The sequence below is a fragment of the Sphaerodactylus townsendi genome, linkage group LG06 (genome assembly GCF_021028975.2).
Source record: "Sphaerodactylus townsendi isolate TG3544 linkage group LG06, MPM_Stown_v2.3, whole genome shotgun sequence".
Classification (NCBI taxonomy): Eukaryota; Metazoa; Chordata; class Lepidosauria; order Squamata; family Sphaerodactylidae; genus Sphaerodactylus; species Sphaerodactylus townsendi.
The window spans coordinates 58,383,001-58,393,659 of NC_059430.1; positions in this window are offsets into that span (position 1 = coordinate 58,383,001).

The window sequence follows — 10,659 nt, forward strand, 5'->3', positions numbered from 1 at the left end:
GCACTCTTCCTCTGAACCATTGTACAGATCTTATCATGTTTTTCTAATGGCATTTCCTGTGTCAAAGACTCAAACGGAGCCAAGCTGTGCCAGAGCAATGCCTGTTCTGACTTATGTTGATGTGTTTTTGATGCTCTCTTTATGTCAAAACTGAATACAAGAATTAATTGGCGGGGGAAGGGGGGAAGAATCAGCTTCCTTCGATTCTGTCTCTTAGAAAGATGGGACCTAGAACATGTGACATTGTAATGGACATATCCCAAGTAAGTCTTCCTTTCCTTCATCAGTCAGGGACTACAGCCCTTCCACACTCATCTAGCCACAGTGATAGCTCTTCCAAGCTTACATCAATTCTTGAGCCTCGGGCTTCCGGTGCAGTTTCTGGTGGAGGGAGAAGCTCCGCGAGCGGTCGGAGTGTTGAAGACGCAAAACAAACACAAACCTTTGCTACAGGCAAAGACTGTTTGCAATATCAAAGCCCAGGTACAAAGGGTTTTGCGAAAGGCAAAGTGCGGGTCGGGTTGGAAAGGACGACAGGCGCGCCCGGGAGGCGGACCGCGGAGGCGGCGGAATTCCTGAGCTCGGAGGCGCAACCCACGCGGCTAACAGCAGCTGAGCCGTGAGGACTAGGCACAAAAGAAGGGTGCCGAAGAACGGTGGCGTGGGGGCGAAGTCCCGGAGAGTCGAGAAACCGCAGGCCCCCAGCAGAAACGCCACGGGGGAACAGGGGCGTCGCCCCGGAAAACTACTTCCCTAGCTTCATCTCCTAATTGCGTCTCGAGCCAATAGGCAGAACTCCTCTGGAGGCACCGCCGAATGCAAGGAGATAAGTTGTTTATTAATTAGTTGACTGTATTGCATTACGGAGTCTGTGCTTACTAAATAATGCTTGACAAGTCAAAAAAATTTATAAACTAGAACTGCTGGAAGCGGAATTCAAATTAGAGGGTTTTTTTTTGCCTAGCCCCTGAGCTTTTTAAGCTGCATAGACTATTTGCTGCACAGGAAGGCGGAAGGGAAAAAAACCTGAATATGACTCCTAGAAAGCAAAATCCGAGATCTCAGCCCACAGGACAAGGAACATCAGCTAGCCAATTAAATACTCCTGATAAGCTGGCAATTAATGAGGTGCTGGCCAAGCTGGATCGGATTACAAATACCATTCTAGAAACAAATGATAAAGTTAAAAAGATTGAAGAGGACTTAATTGGAATAAAAACGGAAGTTAAAAAAATAGGAACGTTGGAAAAGGGAATGAATCAGCTAATAGACGAAATGAAACATATGGATGATAGACTTGAGAAGGTGGAGAGCAAGATAGAAAAACTGGAGACAGAAAGAGAATCTTATCTAGATGACAGTCTTTGGCTGGAGATGAAACATAAGGAGAAATTTTTGAGATTTAGGAAGCTTCCAGAACAAGACAACGAGGCTCTATCAAACAGAATGGTAAATCTACTGGCAGAATTCTTGGGAAGAACAAGTAAAGAAGTGGAGCAAGAAATTGATGAGATCTATAGAATTAACTCAAAGTTAGCGAGGGAGAAAAATCTCCCAAGAGATATACTTGTTTCTTTCCTGAGAAAATCCTTCAGAAATGAAATTCTCCACAAGCATTATGAGGGAAGACTGAAGGAGGGTGGATTAGAAATCATCATCCTTAAAGAAATACCTAGTAAAATGTTGGATTCTAGAAAAGAATATACAGACTTAACCTCTATGCTACAGAAAAAAGGCATCTACTACAAATGGGAGTTTCCAGAAGGCCTGTCTTTTCAGTTTAAAGGGGCCAGAAGACTTGTAACTAACAAATCTGAGGCGCTAGAATTTTTGAAGAAATCCAAAAAAGAACTGAAATAAGTACACTCTACACTAGAAACCAGCTCTCTCCCCCTTCCTTTATTTTATTTGCTTTTTTTCTTCTTTTCTAATAAATGATGAATATTATTACGTGGAATGTTAATGGATTTAATAATCCTGTTAAAAGAAAAAACATTTTTAATTACCTGTTACAGAGGGAAACACAGATTGCGTGTTTACAAGAGACGCATGTTTTGTTTAAAGACATCCATTTACTTAAAAATTCAAAACTTGGTAAAGAATTTGTAGCGGCTAGAGTAAAGGGCAAGAGAGCTGGAGTGGCAATTTTTGTTAAAGATAAATTTCGACCCTGCTTGGTTTGTGAAGATCCGGAAGGACGATTTCTGTTAGTTAAGGTGGAGATCAATGGGCAAAAAATTTTGTTGATTGGTATTTATGCTCCTAATTCAAACAAAAATGAATTTTATGGAATGTTGTTTGATAAAATTCTGGAATACTGGTCTGAATATGAAGGTTTTCTGATCATGGGCGATATGAATGGGGTAATTAATGTGAATTTAGATAAGCATTATGGAGGGAAGATAGCATCTTTACCGGATCAAGGAAAATTACCTAAAAAGTTCTTTGAAGGTATGGAACTATTGGAACTGATAGATACCTGGCGCTTTAAACATCCTAATGAAAAGGATTTCACGTACTTTTCATCACAATTCAATACGGGTACCTGAATAGATATGATGCTAGCTTCAAGGTCACTCATTAAATGGATTAAAAAAGTGGAAATTCTAGGAAATACCACTACAGACCACAAGCCTGTTTTGTTAAATATTAACTTGAATGATAAAAAGTATGAATTTAGATTGTCTCTAGATAATAAATTATTGCTTGACGAGAATATTATTCAGGATTGTAAAACACATATAAAAGAGTTTTTTATGTGGAATACTGAACAGATGTTTTCAAAGAACCTAATTTGGGACTCGTTCAAAGCATTTATAAGGGGAATTTTTATAGGACATAGAATTAGGTTAAAAAAAGAAAAAAATGCAGTTATATTAAATCTAGAAGCACAGATAAAAAAGAAAGAACAAGACCTGATTAAAGGTAAAGACAGAACAAAAACTGAACAATCAATTAAACTTCTGAACCACCAGCTAGAAGTGTTGCTCCTGAAAGATACATATAAACAAGAATATAAGGGCAAAAGACAAGCTTTTCTCCATGCTGACAAACCTAGCAAGTGGTTTGCTTGGAAACTAAAAGAGAAGAGGGCAGACAGAACGATCCTTAAAATCAAAGTTAAAGACCAGTTTGTTACTGATAATGAACAAATTAAAGAAACATTCTTTGAATTCTACTCTAAATTGTATCAAAGAAAAGATCAACTGACAGATGAAGATCTATATCAAAAGATCTTACAATCATTTAAAATGGAACCTATAGACACCAAATTCCAAGAGCCATTAAATCAAAATTTCACCAAGGAAGAGGTCTATAGAGCGATCAAAAACCTTAAATTGAATAAAACTCCAGGACCCGATGGGTTAACGAACCTATTCTATAAGAAATTCTATGAAGAACTAACTGACTTTTTAGTAAAACTATTTAATGAAATCCCTGAGCATGGCATTCCAGAATCATGGAAACGGGGAAACATCTCTCTTATACCAAAAGGAGATAAAGATAAAACAGAGATGGGTAATTATAGACCTATCTCCTTGATCAATGTTGATTATAAAATCTTTGCCAAAATCCTAGCCGATAGAATTAAAAAAGTCCTGAACGAAATTATCCCTCAAGAACAATCAGGCTTTTTGCCAAAAAGATATATGAAAGACAACACTAGAATAATTATTAATATAATAGATTACTTTGCAAACCACCCTGAAAAGCAATTAGCCCTCTTCTTTCTAGATATGCAGAAGGCCTTTGATAGCCTAAACTGGGATCTAATTAAAGAAGTTCTGCAGAAAAAGCAATTTGGATCCAAGTTTACCAGATGGATAGAAAAAATTTACTCAGACCAGTACGCAAGAATCATAATCAACGGAGAAAGAACTAAGGAATGTCAAATCCAACGTGGCACTCGGCAAGGTTGTCCGTTGTCCCCCCCTGCTATTCATTTTAGTTTTCGAATTACTTATAGAAAAAATTAGAGGAGACAAACGAATACAGGGAGTTAGAATTAAGAAGGAAAACTATAAAATTAGAGCCTTCACGGACGATCTAGTTTTAATTCTAGAAGACCCGTTACAAAGTATAAAATACATAAAAGAACATCTGGAGCTTTACAACACCATCTCAGGCTTGGAAGTTAACAAAGGAAAAACCCAGATCCTGGTGAGGAATATGAAAAAAGAAGAGAAGGATAATTTGGAAGAACAATGGGGAGGAAAAATCTCCCCAAAAGCTAAATATTTAGGAATAAATTTAACACCAACTAATTTGAACCTTTATGAAAATAATTATGATGTGGTCTGGAAAACTATCAGAAAAGATCTTGATAGGTGGACGAAACTTCAGCTATCCTTTATAGAGCAAAATAGGCCCTTAAAATGAATATAATTCGAAATTACTATTCTTATTTCAGCACTTGCCCATTATAAAGACAAACAAACCATTCAAACTATGGCAAAAGATCTGCTAAAATTCTTATGGGAGGAAGAAACCAAGGGTTCGTTTCAAGGTACTTGCTGACTCTAAAAATAGAGGGGGAATGGCTGCTCCAAACATAAAAATGTATTATGAGGCTGCTAGTCTAATGTGTTTAAAAGATTGGTTCACATTAGAGAATAAAAATCTACTTACAATAGAAGGAGCTGATTTAAGATTTGGTTTCCATGCATACTTATGGTATGGAAAAGAGAAAATGAATAGACAGTTCCTTCACCATCCTTTCAGATTTGCCCTCCTTAAAGTATGGCAGAAATACCGGAGACTTCTATACAGGAACACTCCATTTTGGCTTTCACCCCATGAAGCTCTACTAAATAGAAATGATCTGGACAAAGGTTGGCTCAAATATTCAGATATACTGGAAAGGCATTCTCAAGGTGAAAATATAGAATGGAAGATGAAACCTATCGAAAAACTAAACAATGAAGGATGGAAAATAAGTTGGTGGTTGTACTACCAACTTTATAATATATATATTAAAGAAATAAAACCTCCTTGGAAACATGGAGAAGAGGATAGGTTAGAACAAGACTTATTAAAGAAAGATGATTTCTTAATTAAAAGAATGTATATTATATGTCTTCAGTTAGAACAAGAAGACGAAACAGTAAAGGACTATATGGTGAAATGGGCGCAAGATTTGGGCCACCCAATAATGTATGAAGATTGGGAACATATATGAAATGTGGGCTTAAAATTCACAAGCAGTAGTTATATAAAGGAAAATGTATATAAGATCAGATTTAGATGGTATCTTACGCCGACCCAAGTAGCAAAGATTACAAAGAAACCGGTAACATGCTGGAAGTGTGGATCCTTAAACAGTACATTTTTCCATCAATGGTGGGCTTGTCCAAGAATAAAAATGTTTTGGACACAAATTCATAAGGAAGTTCAAAGAATGCTTAACATACCAATAAAATGTAAACCTGAACTGTACTTGTTGGGTATGTGTAGTAAAATATTAGACAAGGAAAAAAGGTTTTTATTTCAGTACTTGGCTACAGCAGCCAGATTAGTTTTGGCAAGAAATTGGAAAACCTCTAATATTCCAATTATATTTGAGTGGCATATGAAAATGTTAGAACTAGTAAAAATTGCCCAACTACAGGGTAATGATGAACTGGAAAATACTTATAACACAAAGAAACAATGGGACCAATGGACTACATATATAGAACAAAAATATATTGTCCAAAACTTTCATGCTGTTTAATAATTTTATTTGAAAACAAAGTATGCACAGACGGAAGCCTCTGAATTTGAGAAATAATGATGTTAAAGAGTATAATAGATATTTCTGAAAGATGAAAGATGTTAAATTATTCTTGTTTTTTCCCTTTCTCCTTTTTCTTTTCTATGATGGCGATCTTCTTTCTTCGCTGACTTTCTTCCTTTTCTCTCCCTTTTTTCCTTTTTCTTTCTCAGTTAAGGCATGAATGAAAAATACTGTAATGTTACATTTATTATATGTCTGCAAAACCTAAATAAAACATTTAAAAAAAAATTCTTGAGCCTTAGCATATTTCTTAGTTAATTTAGAAAATAAATACTGATTGTGAGTCATTTCAGATATTTAAAAAAACTGAAGAGAGAATTTGCTTATTGTATCACTGACATTTCAGTCATTTGCTTTGTGTAATCAATACCAACAAGAATTGGCAATTCTAGGGCTTCTGGATAAATATCAGTGCCAAACGTGGGAAACTTCTGCACTTAACCAAAGCCAAGTTTGTGAAATAGGAGACCTTCATATTAGCCTTGAACTCACTGAATTAGTTCAACATCACAAATCAGTCCACTGCAGTAGCACTCTGGCTTATTATGGACTCCTTAACTAAATGCGAAGGAAACATGCAACTGTTAACAGAGCTTGGCTAACAACCTTTTTGGGATGGGCGACATAGAAATAAATAAACAAACAAACAAACAACGAAGAACAATATAGATACACTCCTTCCATTCATCCATTTTTAAACGCACTGCTGTCACCCATTAGTAGGTTTGACACATTATAAAATATGTATAGTCTGCTGCTATGTTGTTCATGTTACGTACTTTTCACAAAATTATGCATGATGCCAGGCTTTCAGTCTTTTATTGTTAAAAGAACCCAATGCTAGAATGGTCTTTCTCTGAGCATAAAGGAGATAAAATAACATCACTATATCACTAAATCAGTGCAATCCGGGGGGGGCAGAAGTGGCAGAAACCCTATACCGACATCCCTGCCCATGGTGTTGCACAAAGTGGCATGGACGCTGGCTTTGGGCCACTTACCTTGATGTTGGGCTGCAGCACAGATCCACTGTGGCCAAACCCGGATGTTGGCCCATGTGGTAGTGGGTCCCAGCTGAAACGACCCCTGCCAACATGTCATGGGGAGTGTGCCTGGAGGCAGAGCCAACATTAGTCAGCTCTCAGTGTTCTTTCTGACCAGGACTTCCCCCTCTCAGCAGTGTAGACTTTCACCACAGAAAAGTATGATGTAAGTCACTCTGAACAATGAGCTTTCCAGGGGGAGAAAATGTTTTCCCCTTCTCCCTTGCACCCTTGTGACCAATTGTCTGTTAGGAGACAGGCAAGTGGCTCTGTCCCCAGGCACTGCTCTACCACCACCACCACCACCACCACCACCACTTTTCGACTGGGCTGCCAGTTATATGTAATTGTACTAAAACTGGAGAGATCTGGATTAAAATCCTTACTCAACCACAGAGCTCACTATGTGATTTCAGGGCAATCACTCACTGAAGCAGCCAATCACAGAACTGTTGCAAGGAGAAAATGAGAGTCATATATGCTGCGCTCACTGGAGGAAAAGCAGAATAAAAATGTATCTGTATTCGTCTAACTCAAAAATCTGTACCTATTTATGATTCCATTACAGCCGGACTTAAAGGGTTGTTTTTGCCAGCTTCTAATAAAACATTTCTCACACAGTGCTACCCAAAAGTAAGCATGCTCTTCTTTCATCTGAATTCCAAAGGAAAGAGTAGAGTAGAAGAGCTACTTGCACAACCTTGGGAAAGAATACCATATAGTTATTACTGAGGGCATGAATCACCTCTTGCATTACTAAAAAATAAACATTACGCAATACCTCCTTCAATGATAATCTGGAACATACAATGAACTCCCAATTAGTCTGGCAATTTATTAGTATCTCAATACTTGACAGACATAATCCAAAACACATTTACTAAATAAGACTAAATACTAAGTAATCCAAAACCTTCCTTATCTTATGCTAAAGATGCTGTCCAGAGATTCTCTAAGTATATTCTTTTCCCAAAGGGCATATAAAATTGTTGGGTTTTTTGCAGTCAAGTCACAGCTGACTTACAGTAACCCCAGAGGGATGTGAAGGCAGAACATGTTCAGAGTTGATTTACCTGTTTTTGTATAGCAACTCTGAAATTCCTTGATGGTTTCCCATGAAAGGACTAATTAGGGCTGACCCTTCTAAATTTCTAACATTGGATGAGATCAGGCTAGCTTGGTAGATAAAATAGATTTAAACAACAAGCCATTATGTTCTTACACCTGCAACTTCCAGAGTTCTGTTCAAAACAGTTCTGTTCAAAACGATGCTTTTCAGAATGTTTCATGGTAGCCAGTTAAGATCCTATTCTGCCCACTGTAGAGAAAGGCAACAATTTTTACATCACATTTAAGTACAATGGCATGTTTTGTAATCATATAGCACATTGTAATTCATATGGCACATCAGTTCTCAGCCTATGCTAGGTCTCCTGCAAACTTGTACAAGATTAACAGGACCACAAAGTCTTTTAGAGTTAGAAATTTCTGCACTTGAAGACAATGAAGAGTATAACTCCATGTTACATTGTTTACAGGTCATTCAAACGTTCGTTTCCAAGAGCATGGAGTCCTTGTTCAGATCAGAAATGTGGTATGCAGGAAGAGATTACTTAAAACTTTCTCTACTCCAAGGGCCATTTTCCTACTCTGAAATGGCCTGGGGAGCCATGGTTCGATCTATTGTAGAAGCTTACATATAACCCATAATTTTCCACGGGGAGCAAATGACATTAGGGGAGTTTTAAGCCTCATCCCCTATCCATCAAAGTCCCAGTCTGAATCCGGCCCCCTTGCATCAGGGAATTAAGTTCAGACATGAACCCCTGGCAATTGACTGTAAAGTTAGGACTACTGTCTAAAACCAAAAAGATGGGAGGGGAAGTTTGATTGCCTCCAATGAGAGTTGCCCCAGATAAGGAGATTAGAAACTCAGTCAATGGACTATCCACAATTGAATTAAGTTCTACAGGCTTCTTTCTGTTTCCTCTTTGAGCAGCAGAACTCAAAACAAAGGGGATGGAGAAAAAATCTTTGCTGAATATCTACATGATTGCTTCTGGTCTCAATTAACTGCTTTAAGGTGAAGAACAGATAATGTTAAATGCATCATAGGTAAGCAATGAACAAAGAAATTAAGTGTAAAATTAAACCCTTAATTATGGAATTAGCATTTGGCAGCAAGTTAATTAGGCAATGCACATTGCAATATAATATCTGTGAGAGTAACATCCATTAGATTTTAAAATGAAAATGCTGTGCATCGTGATTAATTTGGCTGCTTGACAAAGTTGTTCGTAGGAGGCTTACCAAAGCAGTGTGAGTGAATTCTAAGTTAGCTCAAGTGAATTGATCTTTATTTGATCTTTATCTCTCTGGATAAAAAAGAGCCTTTGTACCATGGCAAGTCTTTCTCAAGCTTTGCAATTGTAAAAAAAAACTACTTGTCAAAGATAAGTGTCCATCCTTGAGTGCTGATAAGGGGGTACAGAACAGAACTTTGACTAACCCTCTCTGCTTTCAAGAAACTAGACACAAATTTTAAGCCATGAGAATACATTAATACTTGCTTATATTTAATTGGATGGGGTAATTTTTTGTAATGCTTTCCAAGCAAGACTGTGATGTCATTAAAACTTTAACAGCTGTACACATAATGAGCTTAGTAGAACTTCCCTGGTCTTCAAATTGCTACTTAGACCAGATAAATTTATTATTTATTCTTGCATTTATACCCCGCCCTTCCCCTAGGGGCTCAGGGCATCAACAACACCAGAATCATACAATAAAATAATAATAAATAGTTAAAACAGTTTAAAAGAATACTAAAAACCTAAGTCTAGATGGCGACTTACAGATTATAAGAGATCCCCCCACCCCCACCCCAGGAGGCCAGGAAAAGATGTTAACCCAGCTGGCCATCCGGGAAAGCCCGGCAGAATAGCTCCATTTTACAGGCCCTGCGGAAACTATTCAAGTCCCACAGGGCCCTGATCTAAAACGGGAGCATATTCCACCAGGTAGGGGCCAGGACCAAAAAGACCCTGGCCCTCGTCGAGGTCAGCCGGATAGTTTTCGGGCCAGGGATTTCCAGAAGGTTTCCCTCCAAGGAGCGGAGGGACCTACTAGGCAGTATGAGGAGAGGCAGTCCCTGAGGTATGCAGGTCCAAGACTGTTCATGGCCTTAAAGGTCAAATCCAGAACATTGAAAATAACTTGATACTCGATAGGCAGCCAATGAAGATGGAAAAAGACAGGTATACGATCCCTACTCGAGGCTTCAGCCAGAAGTCTCGTAGCTGCATGCTGAACGAGTTTCAACTTCTGGATCAGATTCAAGGGCAGGGCAGTGTAGTGAGTTACAATAATCCAGTCTGAAGGTGACCATTGCATGGATCACTGTGGCCAGGTCAAAACAGGAGAGATATGGGGCCAGCTGTCTTGCCTGGAGGAGATGATAAAACGTAGCCTAGGCTGTTTTCGCAACCTGGGCCTCTAGGGAAATCCCAGAGTCCAGGATGACCCCCAGACTAGTCACCGACGAGGCCAGGTGTAATGCCTCGCTGTCTAGCACAGGCAGACTGAAGTTGGCCAGCATCTCCCCGTGATCCACCCACAGGAACTCTGTCTTTGCTGGATTCAGTTTCCACCTGCTAGCTCTCAACCAATCAGCCACAGCCTCCAAACACCACTGGAGAACATCAGGGGCCGAGTCCGGTCTGCCTGCCATTGTAAAGACAAGCTGGGTGTCATTTGCATATTGATGACACCGCAGCCCAAAGCTCTGGACCAGCTTGGCCAGAGGATGCATGTAGCTATTAAAAAGCATAGGGGAGAGGA